We start from the raw sequence: 16,865 nt of genomic DNA, 5'->3' as shown, positions 1-16,865 counted from the left end.
GAACAAATTAAGCCTAAAGTTATCAAAATGATGGCAATAAAAAAGATTAAAACTTAAGTAAGTGAAAGAGAGAACAGATTAACAATGTGAAAAAACCAACAAAACTAAGAGGTGATATCATGAAAAGATAAACAAAATTGACAAACTCTTAGATGACTTAGAAAAAAAAAAAAGAGATGACAAAATAAAAACATGAATGCCAGTCTGTCTCAAACTCTTTCCAAAACTCAAAGTGAAGTATACATATCCAAATTCATTTACAAGGTCAGTGCCACCCTGATACCAAAGCCAGGTACCAGAATTACCCTGATAACAAACAAGAAAAGAAAACTACAGACCAATATCCCAGATGAATACAGATACAAAAATCCTAAACAAAATACCAGCAAACCAAATTCAACAGCTATTTAAAAGGATCATAGATTATGACCAAGTTGGATTTATCCCTGGGATGCAAGGATGGTTCAACATATACAAATCAATGTGTCACATCATAAGGCTAGAATATAGAATAAAAATTATAGAATCATCTCAACAGATACACAAAAAGCACTTGACAAAATTCAAATATCCTTTCAGGATTAAAAAAATCTCAATATAAGGAAATTACCTCAACATAACAGAAGTCATATATGATAAGCACACAGGTAACATCACACTAAATGGTAAAAAAAAAAAAATTGAAAGCTTTTCCTTTAATATCAATAACAGATAAAGATGACTGCTATGCTACTTCTATTTAACATAGCACTAGAAGTTAGAGGTAGAGCACTTTAGGCAAGAAAAAGAAATAAAAGGCATCCAAATTGGAAAATAAGATCTAAAATTATCCACGTTTGCAAATGACATGATCTTTTATATATATATATATATATATATATATACACACATATACATATACAGAAAATCCTAAAGACTCCACCATAAAGGTGTTACAACTAACAAATCTGGTAAAGTTGCAGGATACAAAATCAACATACAAAAATCAGTTGCATTTCTATATACTAACAGTGAACTATCGGAAAAGAAAATTAAAGAAACAATCTCATTCACAATAGCATAAAAACATATTTAGGAATTTAGGAATATACATATACATATAAATATACATATTTAGTATATTTAGGGATAAATTTAAACAAGGAGGTAAAAGACTTGTGCACTAAAACCTATAAGACACTGATAAAGACACAAACAAATGGAAAGATATTCATGTCCAGGAACTGAGGAATTAATGTTGTTAAAATGTCCATACAACCCAAATTGATCTACAGATTCTATGTAACCGCTACCAAAATTCTAGTGGTATTTTTCACAGAAATATAAAAAACAATCCTAAAAGTCATATGGAAACACTGAAGGACATGAATAGAAAAAGCAATCCTGCAAAGCTGAAAACACCCCACTTCCTGATTTCAAAATATACTACAGAGCTACAGAAATTACAACAGTACTGTGCCTGCATAAGACAGAGATCTAACCAATGGAACAGATTAAAGAGCCCAGAAATAAACATATGCATATATGGTCAACCTGATCTTTACTGAAAGTGCCAAGAATACACAATAGGGAAAGGACAATTTCCCCAACAAATGGTGTTAAGAAAACTGGATATTCACATGCAAAAGAATGAAACCTTACCCTTGTTTTATACCATATACACAAATCAACTCAAAATGGATTAACATTTAAAGAACAGAAAGTGTAAAACTCCTAAAAGAAAATGTAGGGGAAAAGCTTTGTGATACTGGTCTTGACAATGACTCTTTTTGTATATGACAACAATACCTCAGGCAAGAAAAGCAAAACAGTTAACTGGGACTACATCAAACTAAAAAGCCTCTCTATAGCAACAGAAACAAAAAAGTGAAAAGGTAATTTGTGAACTCAGAGAAAACATTTGCAAATTATATAATTTATATCAGATCAGATTAGTTGCTCAGTTGTGTCCAACTCTTTGAGACCCCAAGAATCGCAGCACGCCAGGCCTCCCTGTCCATCACCAACTCCAGGAGTTCACTGAGACTCACGTCTATCAAGTCCATGATGCCATCCAGCCATCTCATCCTCTGTCGTCCCCTTCTCCTCTTGCCACCAATCCGTCACAGCATCAGAGTCTTTTCCAATGAGTCAACTCTTTGCATGAGGTGGCCAAAGTACTGGAGTTTCAGCTTTAGCATCATTCCTTCCAAAGAAATCCCATGGCTGATCTCTTTCAGAATGGACTGGTTGGAGCTCCTTGCAGTCCAAGGGACTCTCAAGAGTCTTTTCCAACACCACAATTAAAAAGCATCAATTCTTTGGCACTCAGCCTTCTTCACAGTCCAACTCTCACATCCATACATGACCACAGGAAAAACCATAGCCTTGACTAGACGAACTTTTGTTGGCAAAGTAAATGTCTCTGCTTTTGAATATGCTATCTAGGTTGGTCATAACTTTCCTTCCAAGGAATAAGCGTCTTTTAATTTCATGGCTGCAGTCACCATCTGTAGTGATTTTGGAGCCCAGAAAAATAACATCTGACACTGTTTCCACTGTTTCCCCATCTATTTCCCATGAAGTGATGGGACAGGATGCCATGATCTTCGTTTTATGAATGTTGAGCTTTAAGCCAACTTTTTCACTCTCCACTTTCACTTTCATTAAGAGGCTTTTTAGTTCCTCTTCACTTTCTGCCATAAGGGTGGTGGCATCTGCATCTCTGACATTATTGATATTTCTCCCGGCAATCTTGATTCCAGCTTGTGCTTCTTCCAGTCCAGCGTTTCTCATGATGTACTCTGCATGTAAGTTAAATAAGCAGGGTGACAATATACAGCCTTGACGAACTCCTTTTCCTATTTGGAACCAGTCTGTTGTTCCATGTCCAGTTCTGTTGCTTCCTGACCTGCATACAAATTTCTCAAGAGGCAGGTCAGGTGGTCTGGTATTCCCATCTCTTTCAGAATTTTCCACAGTTTGTTGTGATCCACACAGTCAAAGGCTTTGGCATAGGCAATAAAGCAGAAATAGATGCTTTTCTGGAACTCGCTTGCTTTTTCCATGATCCAGCAGATGTTGGCAATTTGATCTCTGGTTCCTCTGCCTTTTCTAAAACCAGCTTGAACATCAGGAAGTTCACGGTTGACATATTGCTGAAGCCTAGCTTGGAGAATTTTGAGCATTACTTTACTAGCGTGTGAGATGAGTGCAATTGTGCGGTAGTTTGAGCATTCTTTGGCATTGCCTTTCTTTGGGATTGGAATGAAAACTGACCTTTTCCAGTCCTGTGGCCACTGCTGAGTTTTCCAAATTTGCTGGCATATTGAGTGCAGCACTTTCACAGCATCATCTTTCAGGATTTGGAATAGCTCAACAGGAATTCCATCACCTCCACTAGCTTTGTTCGTAGTGATGCTTTCTAAGGCCCACCTGACTTCACATTCCAGGATGTCTGGCTCTAGGTCAGTGATCACACCATCGTGATTATCTGGGTCGTGAAGATCTTTTTTGTACAGTTCTTCTGTGTATTCTTGCCATCTCTTCTTAATATCTTCTGCTTCTCTTAGGTCCATACCATTTCTGTCCTTTATCAAGCCCATCTTTGCATGAAATGTTCCTTTGGTATCTCTGATTTTCTTGAAGAGATCCCCAGTCTTTCCCATTCTGTTGTTTTCCTCTATTTCTTTGCATTGATCACTGAAGAAGTCTTTCTTATCTCTTCTTGCTATTCTTTGGAACTCTGAATTCAGATGCTTATATCTCCTTTTCTCCTTTGCTTTTCACTTATTTTCACAGCTATTTGTAAGGCCTCCCCAGACAGCCATTTTGCTTTGTTGCATTTCTTTTACATGGGCATGGTCTTGATCCCTGTCTCCTGTACAATGTCACGAAGCTCAGTCCATAGTTCATCAGGCACTCTATCTATCAGATCTAGGACCTTAAATCTATTTCTCACTTCCACTGTATACTCATAAGGGATTTGATTTAGGTCACACCTCAATTCCCTACTTTCTTCAATTTTAGTCTGAATTTGGCAATAAGGAGTTCATGGTCTGAGCCACAGTCAGCTCCTGGTCTTGTTTTTGCTGACTGTATAGAGCTTCTCCATCTTTGGCTGCAAAGAATATAATCAATCTGATTTTGGTGTTGACCATCTGGTGATGTCCATGTGTAGAGTCTTCTCTTGTGTTGTTGGAAGAGGGTGTTTGCTATGACCAGTGCGTTCACATGGCAAAACTCTATTAGCCTTTGCCCTGCTTCATTCCATATTCCAAGGCCAAATTTGCCTGTTACTCCAGGTGTTTCTTGACTTCCTACTTTTGCATTCCAGTTCCCTATAAGGAAAAGGACATCTTTTTGGGGTGTTAGTTCTAAAAGGTCTTGTAGGTCTTCATAGAACCATTCAACTTCAGCTTCTTCAGCATTACTGGTTGGGGCATAGACTTGGATTACTGTGATACTGAATGGTTTGCTTGGAAATGAACAGAGATCATTCTGTTGTTTTTGAGATTGCATCCAAGTACTGCATTTTGGACTCTTTTGTTGACCATGATGGCTACTCCACTTCTTCTGAGGGATTCCTGCCCGCTGTAGTAGATATAATGGTCATGAGTTAAATTCACCCATTCCAGTCCATTTCAGTTCGCTGATATATACACACACACACACACACACACACACACACACACACACAGAACTCCTAAAAGATGATGCTGTGAAAGTGCTGCACTCAATATGCCAGCAAATTTGGAAAACTCAGCAGTAGCCACAGGACTGGAAAAGGTCAGTTTTCATTCCAATTCCAAAGAAAGGCAATGCCAAAGAATGCTCAAACTACCACACAATTGCACTCATCTCACACACTAGCAAAGTAATGCTCAAAATTCTCCAAGCCAGGCTTCAGTAGTACGTGAACTGTGAACTTCCAGATGTTCAAGCTGGATTTAGAAAAGGCAGAGGAACCAGAGATCAAATTGCCAACATCCACTGGATCACAGAAAAGGCAAGACAATTCCAGAAAAATATCTACTTCTACTTCATTGATTATGCTAAAGTCTTTGTGCAGATCACAACAAATGATGGAGAATTCTTAAAAGAGATGGGAATACCAGACCACCCTATCTGCCTCCTAAGAAATCTGTATGCAGGTCAAGAAGCAACAGTAAGAACCAGACATGGAACAATGGACTGCTTCCAAATTAGGAAAGGAGTATGTCAAGGCTGTGTATTGTCACCCTGCTTGTTTAGTTTATATGCAGAGTACATCATGAGAAACGCTGGACTACATGAAGCACAAGCTAGAATCAAGAGAGCCAGGAGAAAATCAATAACCTCAGATATGCAGATGATACCACCCTTATGGCAAAAAGTGAAGAGGAACTAAAGAACCTCTTAATGAAAGTGAAAGAGGAGAGTGAAAAAGTTGGCTTAAAACTCAACATTCAAAGAACTAAGACCATGGTATCTGGTCCTATTACTTTATGGCAAATAGATGGGGAAACATTAGAAATAGTGACAGACTTTATTTTCCTGGGCTTCAAAATCACTGCAGATGGTGACTGAAGCCATGAAATTAAAAGATGCTTGCTCCTTGGAGGAAAACCTATGACCAACCTATATAGCATATTAAAAACCAGAGACATTACTTTGCCGACAAAGGTCCATCTAATCAAAGATACGGCTTTTCCAGTAGTCATGATGTTAGAGTTGGACCATAAAGAAAGCTGAGCACTGAAGAATTGAGGCTCTTCAACTGTGATGTTGGAGAAGACTCTTGAGAGTCCCTTGGACTGCAAAGAGATCCAAGCAGTCAATCCTAAGGGAACTGAATATTCATTGGAAGGACTGATGCTGAAGCTAAAGCTCCAATACTTTGGCCAGCTGATGTGAAGAACTAACTCACTGGAAAAGATCCTGATGCTGGAAAAGACTGAAGGCAGGAGGAGAAGGGGATGACAGAGGATGAGATGGTTGGATGGCATCATTGGCTCGATGGAGATGAGCTTGAGCAAGCTCCTGGAGTTGGTGATGGACAGGGTAGCCTGGTGTGCTGCAGTCCATGGGGTCACAAAGAGTCAGACATGACTGAGCCACTGAACTGAACTGAGAACTCAATAGCCGAATACCAAAATCTGATTTTAAAATGAGCTAAGGACCTGAATTTTTTTTTCACAGCTATTTGTAAGGCCTCCCCAGACAGCCATTTTGCTTTTTTGCATTTCTTTTCCATGGGCATGGTCTTGATCCCTGTCTCCTGTACTATGTCACAAAGCTCAGTCCATAGTTCATCAGGCACTCTATCTATCAGATCTAGGCCCTTAAATCTATTTCTCACTTCCACTGTATAATCATAAGGGATTTGATTTAGGTCATACCTCAGTCTAGTGGTTTTCCCTGCTTTCTTCAATTTAAGTCTGAATTTGGCAATAAGGAGCTCATGATCTGAGCCACAGTCAGCTCCTGGTCTTGTTTTTGTTAACTGTATAGAGCTTCTCCATCTTTGGCTGCAAAGAATATAATCAATCTGATTTCAGTGTTGACCATCTGGTGATGTCCATGTGTAGAGTCTTCTCTTGTGTTGTTGGAAGAGGGTGTTTGCTATGACCAGTGCGTTCACATGGCAAAACTCTATTAGCCTTTGCCCTGCTTCATTCCGTATTCCAAGGCCAAATTTGCCTGTTATTCCAGGTGTTTCTTGACTTCCTACTTTTGCATTCCAGTCCCCTATAAGGAAAAGGACATCTTTTTTGGGTGTTAGTTCTAAAAGGTCTTGTAGGTCTTCATAGAACCGTTCAACTTCAGCTTCTTCAGCGTTACTGGTTGGGGCATAGACTTGGATTACTGTGATATTGAATGGTTCGCCTTGGAAATGATCAGAGATCATTCTGTCATTTTTGAGAAGCAGAAGATATTAAGAAGAGGTGGCAAGAATACACAGAAGAACTGTACAAAAAAGATCTTCACGACCAAGATAATAATGATGGTGTGATCACTCACCTAGAGCCAGATATCCTGGAATGTGAAGTCAAGTGGGCCTTAGGAAGCATCACTATGAAAAAAGCTAGTGGAGGTGATGGAATTCCAGTTGAGCTATTTCAAATCCTGAAAGATGATGCTGTGAAAGTGCTGCACTCAATATGCCAGCAAATTTGGAAAACTCAGCAGTGGCCGCACGACTGGAAAAGGTCAGTTTTCATTCCAATTCCAAAGAAAGGCAATGCCAAAGAATGCTCAAACTACCGCACAATTGCACTCATCTCACACGCTAGTAAAGTAATGCTCAAAATTCTCCAAGCTAGGCTTCAGCAATATGTCAACCGTGAACTTCCTGATGTTCAAGCTGGTTTTAGAAAAGGCAGAGGAACCAGAGATCAAATTGCCAACATCTGCTGGATCATGGAAAAAGCAAGCGAGTTCCAGAAAAGCATCTATTTCTGCTTTATTGACTATGCCAAAGCCTTTGACTGTGTGGATCATAATAAACTGTGGAAAATTCTGAAAGAGATGGGAATACCAGACCACCTGACCTGCCTCTTGAGAAATTTGTATGCAGGTCAGGAAGCAACAGTTAGAACTGGACATGGAACAACAGACTGGTTCCAAATAGGAAAAGGAGTACATCAAGGCTGTATATTGTCACTCTGCTTATTTAACTTATATGCAGAGTACATCATGAGAAACACGGGGCTGAAAGAAGCACAAGCTGGAATCAAGATTGCCGGGAGAAATATCAGTAACCTCAGATATGCAGATGACACCACCCTTATGGCAGAAAGTGAAGAGGAACTAAAAAGCCTCTTGATGAAAGTGAAAGTGGAGAGTGAAATAGTTGGCTTAAAGCTCAACATTCATAAAACGAAGATCATGGCATCCTGTCCCATCACTTCATGGGAAATAGATGGGGTAACAGTGGAAAACAGTGTCAGACTTTATTTTGTTGGGCTCCAAAATCACTGCAGATGGTGATTGCAGCCATGAAATTAAAAGACGCTTACTCCTTGGAAGGAAAGTTATGACCAACCTAGACAGCATATTGAAAAGAAGAGACATTACTCTGCCAACAAAGGTCTGTCTAGTCAAGGCTATGGTTTTTCCTGTGGTCATGTATGGATGTGAGAGTTGGACTGTGAAGAAAGCTGAGTGCCAAAGAATTGATGCTTTTGAACTGTGGTGTTGGAGAAGACTCTTGAGAGTCCCTTGGACTGCAAGGAGATCCAACCAGTCCATTCTGAAGGAGATCAGCCCTGAGATCTTTGGAAAGAATGATGCTGAAGCTGAAACTCCAGTACTTTGGCCACCTCATGCGAAGGGTTGACTCATTGGAAAAGACTCTGATGCTGGGAGGGATTGGGGGCAAGAGGAGAAGGGGATGACAGAGGATGAGATGGCTGGATGGCATCACTGACTCGATGGACGTGAGTCTGAGTGAACTCCAGGAGTTGGTGATGGACAGGGAGGCCTGGCGTGCTGCGATTCATGGGGTCGCAAAGAGTCAGACATGGCTGAGCGACTAAACTGAACTGAAGGACCTGAATAGGCATTTATCCAAAGAAGATATATTAATGTCTATCAGGTACATGAAAAAATGTTCCACAGTCTATAAATGTAAAGGAAATACAAATCAAAGCCACAATGAAATATCGTCTCATACCTGTAAGGATGGTTTATTTAAAAAAAAAAAAGATCACAAGAGTTGGTGAGGATGTGGAAAAACTGGAACCTTTGTGCACTGTTGGTAGAAATGCAAAACAGTATAGCCACTATGGTAAACCATATAAAGGTTCTTAAAAAAAAAATAGATCTACCATATGACCAAGCAATTCCACTTTTAGGTATTTATCCAAAAGAACTGAAACCAAGATCTCAAAGAAATATTAGCACTTCCATGTTCATTACACCACCATTCACGATAGCCAAGATGTGAAAACAACATAAATGTCTATCAACAGATGAATGAAGAAACAATACTATACACATACAATGGATTATTATTTAGCCTTTAAAAAGAAGGAAACTCTGCAATATGCAACAACATGGATGAACTTTGAAGATTTTATGCTAACTGAAATAAACCAGTCACAGAAAGACAAGAATTACATGACTTCACTTATATAAGCTATCTAAAATCGTCAAAATCATAGAATCAAAATGTGCAATGGTGGTTGCCAAGGGGCAGAGGGGTGGTATGAATTATTAATCAACAGGCATAAAGTTTTAGTTAAGCAAGATGAATAAGTTCTAAAGATCTGTTATACAATATACTGTTATCTATCCTATAGTTAACCAGACTGTATTGGACACTTAAAAATTATTAAGAGGGTAAATCTCATGCTAAGTGCTCATTCTAAAAGTTAAATTTTAAAAAAGAACTCTGAAATTGGTCTGACTGGGTTAAATCAATTCTTTTTTGAGGCTCTGAAGGATAATTCGTTTCTTACCTTTTCTACTCTCTAGAGGCTACCCACATTCCTATGCTTACTGCCCTCTCTATTTCATCTTCAGAGCCATCAACATCAGACTAAGACTCCCACTGCTAACTCTCTGGCTCTTTGTTATGCCTCTCTCCCATTTATATAATTACATTGGGACCATCTGGATAATCTCCCTATACATGGGAGAGTGACTAATGTCCTCCAAAGATATCCAAGTCTGAATTCCTGGAACCTATGATTACTGCCATATGGAAAGAGGGACTTCTGCATATGTAATTAAATTAAGGATTTTGAAATAGGGAAATTATCCCAGATTATCTGGGTGAACTGTAATTATAAGTGTCCTTATAAGAGGGAGATTGAAGGAGATTTTATGAAAGAAATATGACAGAAGCAGAGATTAGAGAGATTTATGCTTCCAAGATAGAGGAAGGGATCCCTATCCAAGGAATACAAGTGTCCACTAGAAGACAAAAAAAGGGACTTTCCATTCAGAGACTCCAGGAAAAAATTAGCCATACAAACATTTTTATTTTAGCCCAGTGAAACTGATTTTGGCCTTATGAAATCCAAAACTGTAAGAAAATAAATGTGTATTGTTTTAAGCTACTAAATTTTAGTAACAATAGGAAACTAATACACCATCTCAAAGTCTGCTGATTACCGACCTTAATTCCACCTGAAACCTTCATTTCATTTGCCTTGTAACTTAACATACTCAATTTCCAGGGATTAGGACATTGACATCTTGGGGGAAGGGCATTATGATGCCTATACCACAATTTCACATAAAGGGAAAATAAAGTACAGGTCAACAAAATAAGTAAATGTCAAGTATTAACAGCAAATGTAGGAGAATGTAATCACAATCTTGGGTGTGTCAAAGGTCTTAAGACAACAATATTGTTAAGACTACTTTTTAAAAAACTGATACATTTATTTCCATTAAAATTTTAAAACTCTGTAATCTAAATTACATAAAGCAAAAGTACAAGCAACAAGCTGGCAGAAAACATTTGCAGCATATATAACCAAGGATAGGACTTCCCTGGTGGCTCAGATGGTAAAAGCATCTGCCTACAATGCAGGAGACCCAGGTTTGATCCCTGGGTTGGGAAGATCCCCCTGGAGAAGAAAATGGCAACCCACTCCAGTACTCTTAACTCGAAAATCCCAAGGATAGATGGAGGAGCCTGGTAAGCCACAGTCCACGGACTCGCAAAGAGTTGGTCCAAAAAGTCGGATACAACTGAGCGACTTCACTTTCACCAAGGATTAGTAGCCCATTTTATACTAATAAAAATAGAAAATGACTTAAGTGTCTATCAGTAAGGGAATGATTAAATGGTGCATTTACCCATACAATAGAAAGTTAGTTGCACTAACTTTTTGTGATTTGTAATCCAACTCTTTGTGATTCCATGGACTGCAGCCTGTCCCACTCCTCTGTCCATGGACTTCTCCAGGCACAAGTACTGGAGTGGGTTGCCATACCCTCTCCAGGGGATCTGCCTGACCTGGGGATCGAATCCAGGTGTCCCACGTTGCAGGCAGATTCTTTACAAGCTGAGCCACAAGGGAAGCATACGATAGGCTACCTACAACAATTTAAAAGAATAAGCAAGAATTTTTCTGATTCTTTGCAAAAATCTCAAAGACATTGATATTTTAGACAGTAACAGAACAGTACATACTGTATAATGCTATTTTTAGGGGGGAAACAATATGTACCAAACAAAACCATAAATCATAAAGTATTGTCCCCACTTTTATGAAGATATCAGCAGTTACCTCTGGGCAGAAGAGCAGCACCAAAGGGAAACATTAATTTTGTTCTATATTATTTGAAGGCAGACACACTCATGTATAAACTGCATAATATTTTTTAAAGCACAATTTTATCTTGTTCATCATTGTATCCAAGCAGCCAGCACAGTACTTGACTGGTAATGTTTGTTTAGTGAATGAAATCCAAGGGGATGAGATTTACTGCTAATGATAAATCCTGTGCTGGTGAGAATATGCCTGAGTTATGCCTAAATTCTTTCTGCTTCAAGCCCAGCTTGGTCTTCATTTGGAAACTGCTTTGGGGAAACTGGAAGTCTGAGCCAAAAGTGAGTGAGTGAATATGTGTGTGTGTGTGCTTTTGTATGTATAATAATTTATATTCTTTATGCTTCCAGACAACAACTCTGCAAAGTAGTCATCCTCATACCCATTTTACAAATAAGGAAACGAAGGCTTAGATAAGAGACCAACTGAAATGACTTACCCTAAGGTTTTCTTTGTTCTCTTCCTGTAAATGCAATTTTGACAGTAACAGAATTCTTACAAAACAGAATGTGGTGAATTCAACAAAAATACTTCCTTCTACCAGTACTTGATTTACTTTACTAGGTGTTTGTTTTACTTGTATTAGATAGTTCATACCCTTCTTCATAGGTTTTTCACAATAGCCTTTCACTCTCCTTGCCTTTCAGCAAGGAGATCCAACCAGTCCATCCTAAAGGAAATCAGTCCTGAATATTCATTGTAAGGACTGATGCTGAAGCTGAAACTCCGTCCAATCCTTTGGCCATCTGATGCAAAGAACTGACTCATTTGAAAAGACCCTGATGCTGGGAAAGATTGAAGGTAGGAGGAGAAGGGGACGACAGAGGATGAAATGGTTGGATGGCTTCACCGATCCAATGGACAGGAGTTTGAGTAAACTCCAAGAGTTAGCGATGGACAGGGAGGCCTGGCGTGCTGCAGTCCATGGGGTCGCAAAAAGTCGGACACGACTGAGCGACTGAACTGAGCTGAACTGGGGCCCTCCCACCGGCCGCTAGGGCCATGCAGGCACCTGGGAGACGCGGCCGAACCCAGGGTGCTCTGCTCTCCGCGAGCCTGGGGCTCTCGGTTCGCCACACCCTGCGCGCTCCCCACTGACGCTAAAAACGCCTCAGTCCGGCAGTACCTTTTTTTTTTCCTCCACGACCGGATGACCCCGAAGTTTCGTCCGTTATACGGGGAAATCCCAGGCCGACCTCAGAGCCGAGCTCCGGTCCCGCGGCCTCCAGCCAGCCAACGGGAGGGGGCCCGTCTAGTTAAAAACTTCTCCCTTTCCTCTTCCTCGTTCCCTTTCTCTCATCTTCCTTCTTGCTCTCTTTCGTTTGGTTTTTTTAATCAGAGCAAGCCGCGGATTTTTTTCGGGCCGCTCGCAGGAGGCCGCCGCCCAGCCCCGCTTTTCACTTCCCAGTCGCGCTGGCGGCGCGGGCTGCCGGGCGGCGCTGTGAGTGCTCGGGAGACGCGCACGTGCACGCTCCGCTCCGCTCGGCGAGCGCGGGTTCCGTAAAGGGCCCGAGAGCCGCTCCTGTTGGCCCGAGCCTGTTTGGGGCCTTCAGCTGAGCGTCGTAAGGCGCTCGGGAATCGTGGAGAAGAACAGGGTGTGCGTGCGTGTCTGTGTGTGTTTTGGGGGGGGGTGCGGGGGGGAGAGAGTTGAGGAAAGAAGAACCTCCTTTTACAGTGCAAAAAAGAGGAAGGCGAGCGGGTGGAGAAAATTTTGGAAGGGGCTAGCTGAATGTTCCTGGAGTGGAAAATGGCAACCCACTCCAAGATTCTTGTCTGGAAAATTCCATCGACAGACGAACCTGGCGGGCTACAGTCCATGAGGTCGCAAAGAGTGGGACACGACTGAGTTCTCAGATACAGCTGAGTGTTAGAGCTAGACGGGGCTTCAGAGACGTGGTGGGGGACAGAAAGTGGGAAGGTGGGGCAGGGAAGACTGAGTCCCAGTCACATAGGATGATTAGAGAACGGAACCTAGCACATCAGAGTCATTTTGCCGTTCGGCTGGAAAGCAAAACAAACAAAAAAAGACAGAAGGGCTATCTGTGGAAATGGCAGAATAGGAAGCTCCATGGGCCGTCCCGACACAGAAACACCAAAATGGTGTCAGAAATGACTTTATGGGAGCTCTAAGAAATAGTTGATCATTTGTAGCATTCAAGTGAATCCTCAATCAAGAAAAAGATGATTTAAACACAGCATAATGGAGACATTACTAGCGATTTTAAGGGAATAAAAAAGATTATAAGAGTAAACTATGAACAATGTACACTAACAAATTTGGTAACCTAGATAAAATGGACATATTCTTAGAAACATGTAGACTATCAAAACTGATTAGAGGGAAAAAAAAAAAAAAGAAATCTGAACAGCCTTATAACCAGAGATTGAATCAGTAGTTTAAAAAAACAAAACAAAACAAAACAAAAACACCACCTTCTGATGAAGAAAAGTCCAGGACCAGATCAGTGGTTCACTAGTGAATTGTATGAACTGCTTAAAGAACAATTAACACCAATCCTTTTCAAACTCTTCTAAGAATAGAAAAACAGTCAACACTTCTTAACTTATTTGATGGGACCAATATTATGTGATACCAAAACCAGAGACATCACAAGAGAGAAAAACTACAGACCAATATCCCCTATGAATATAGATGCAAAAAATTCTGAATAAAATCCTTGCAAACTGAATCCAGCAGAATGTTAAAATAATTACACACCATGACCAGGTGATATTTATCTCACAAGGGGTTCCACAAATAAGAACCAATCAATTATAATATATCATATTAATAGAATGAAAGAAAATATAATCTTCAATTGATGCAGAAAAAGAATTTCACAAAATCCAACACTTTTCCATGATAAAAACATTAAACAAGCTAGGAATAAAGAGAACTTCCTCAATCTGATTAAGAGCATTTATGGAAACAAACAAACAAACCAACCCTACAACTAACATCAATAGCGAAAGACTGAAAGAGTTACGCCTAAGATCAGGAACAACAACGACAATGCCTGCTTTCACTGCTTCTATTCAAAATTGTATAAGAAACATTGTCCTGAAAGTTATAACTTGAGCAGTATGTCAAGAAAAAGGAAATAAGAGACATCCAAATTGGAAAGAAACAAGTAAAACTATCCCTCTTTGCAGATGACATGATCATATATGGAAAATAAAGAATACACACACACACACACACACACACACACAAAGAAAACTATTAGAGCTAATAAATTCAGTGAAACTGCAGGATAGAAGATCAACATGAAAATCAGTTGTATTTCTAAACACTAGCAATGAACAATCCAGATAAGGAATTGAGAAAATTCAATTTTTAGTAGCATCAAAAAGAACAAAATATTTAGAAATAAATTTAACCAAATAGGTGCAATTAAAGAAGACCTAAATGAATGGAAAGACACCCTGTGTTCATAAATTAGAAGACTTAATAGTGTCAAGATGGCAGTAGTACCTAAGGTAATCTACATATCCAGTGAAACTCCTATGAAAATCCCAATGTGCTTTTTTGTTTTTTTGGCAGAAATGAAAAAGCTGATCCTGAAACATACATGGAATTGCAAGGGACTCCAGATACAAACTTGAAAGAGATCAAGATACTTTTGAAAAGAAGAACAGAAATAGAATACTTACTTCTCAATTTCAAAACATACTGCAAAGCTAAAGTAATAAAAACAGTGTGGAGCAGATATTAAAAATACATATATATCTCAGTGGAATATAATTGAGAATCCAGAAATAAACCAATACATCTATACTCAACTGATTTTTTAAATGTACTTAAAAATTTTTTTTATTGCACTGGGTCATCATTGCTGTGCACAGGCCTTCTCTAGTTGTGGTTAGCAGAGGCTTCTCTTCATTGCAATGTGCAGGCTCCTCGAAGTGGTGGAGAATGTTGTAGAACACAAGCTCTAGGGGCACAGGCTTCAGTAGTTGCAGTCAATTGATTTTTGACAAGAATCCCAAACCACTCAATTGACAAATAACAGCCTCATTAACAAATGGTGTCAGACAATTGGATATCCACTTGGAAGGGAAGATAGAACCCTACATTGTACCACATGCCAAAAAAAAAACAAAAAACATCAAAATGCATCAAAGACTTAATTAAGAGATATAAAACTCTAAAAGTCATAGAAGAAAGTATAGAGGTAAATCTTAATAAAGACCTACTGTATAGTAAAGGGAACTCTGCTCAATATTATGCAACAATCTAAATGGGAGAAGAATTTGAAAAAGAATAGATTTGTGTATATGTATAACTAAATCACTTTGATGTATACCTGAAACTACTACAACACTGTAATCAACTATACTTCAATATGAAATAAAAAGTAAAAAAGAAAACATAGAGGTAAATCTTTATGACCTTGGATTTGGTAATGGGATCTTAGATATGACACCAAAAGCATAAACAGCAAACATAAAGCAAAATTAATTAGACCTCATCAAAACTAAAATGTTTTGTGCACAGGAACACTATTAAGAAAGTCAAATGACTGCAGATAGAATGAAAGAAAATATTTATAAATCACGTATTTGATAAGAATCTAGGATCTATAATATACAAAGATTTCTTACAACTTCACAGCAAAAAGAAAAGTAACCCAATTTTAAAATGGGCAAAGGACTCGAAAAGACATTTCTCCTTTCAAAACATACAAGTAATCAATAAACACATGAAAAGATACTCAACATCTGCACTCATTAAGGAAATATAAATCAAACCCACAATGAGTTATACTTAATGCCCAATAGGATGCCTTCTTAAAACACACACAGACAGACACAGAGAGAAAATAAGGAGGATGTGGAGATGTTGGACTTCTTGTACATTGCTGGTAGGAATATTTAATGGTGCAGTTGTGGATAACAGTTTGGCAGTTCCACAAAAGGTTAAGCAGTATAATTATAACCTAGCAATTCCACTCCTAGGCATATACCCCAAAGAATTGAAAACAAGTATTCAAAACAAATACTTGTATACAAATGTTCACAGCACGAGTCACAAAAGCCAAAAGGTGGAAACAACCCAAATGTTCATTACCATATGACCAGATAAACAATGGACTATTATTCAACCATAAAAAGGAGTGAAGTACTGACACATGCTGCAACATGGATGAACCTCAAAAGCATTATGCTAAGTGAAAGAAGATAGACACAAAGGACAGCATATTGTATGACCTCACTTATCACCAAGTGTCCAGAATAGGTAAATCCACAAAGACAACAAGACGTTAGTGGTTGCTAGGGTCTGGGAACAGGGAGAGTCTAGGAACAGGGAGGGTCTAGGAACAGGGAGAGTCTAGAGAACATGTTTATTGGGTATGGAGGTATCCTATGAAGATGATGAAAATGTTTTGGAACTGGATAAATGGTGATGTTGCTCAACATTATGAGTGTACTAATACCACGTTTGGAGAAGGCGATGGCACCCCACTCCAGTACTCTTGCCTGGAAAATCCCATGGATGGAGGAGCCTGGAAGGCTGCAGGCCATGGGGTCTCTGAGGGTCGGACATGACTAAGAGACTTCACTTTCACTTTTCACTTTCATGCATTGGAGAAGGAAATGGCAACCCACTCCAGT

General features: G+C 39.3%; 1 non-coding gene across 1 annotated transcript; it reads left to right on the top strand.

The window, feature by feature from the left end:
- Positions 1-10,461: 10,461 nt before the first annotated feature.
- Positions 10,462-10,534, top strand: TRNAC-ACA. Its single transcript has one exon. It is a non-coding gene; the product is annotated as a tRNA-Cys (tRNA).
- The last annotated feature ends 6,331 nt before the right edge of the window (positions 10,535-16,865 follow it).

Source organism: Bubalus bubalis, chromosome 3, assembly GCF_019923935.1.
Source record: "Bubalus bubalis isolate 160015118507 breed Murrah chromosome 3, NDDB_SH_1, whole genome shotgun sequence".
NCBI lineage: Eukaryota > Metazoa > Chordata > Mammalia > Artiodactyla > Bovidae > Bubalus > Bubalus bubalis.
Note: the sequence above shows the minus strand (reverse complement) of the source record. Positions and strands in the feature narration are given on the sequence as shown.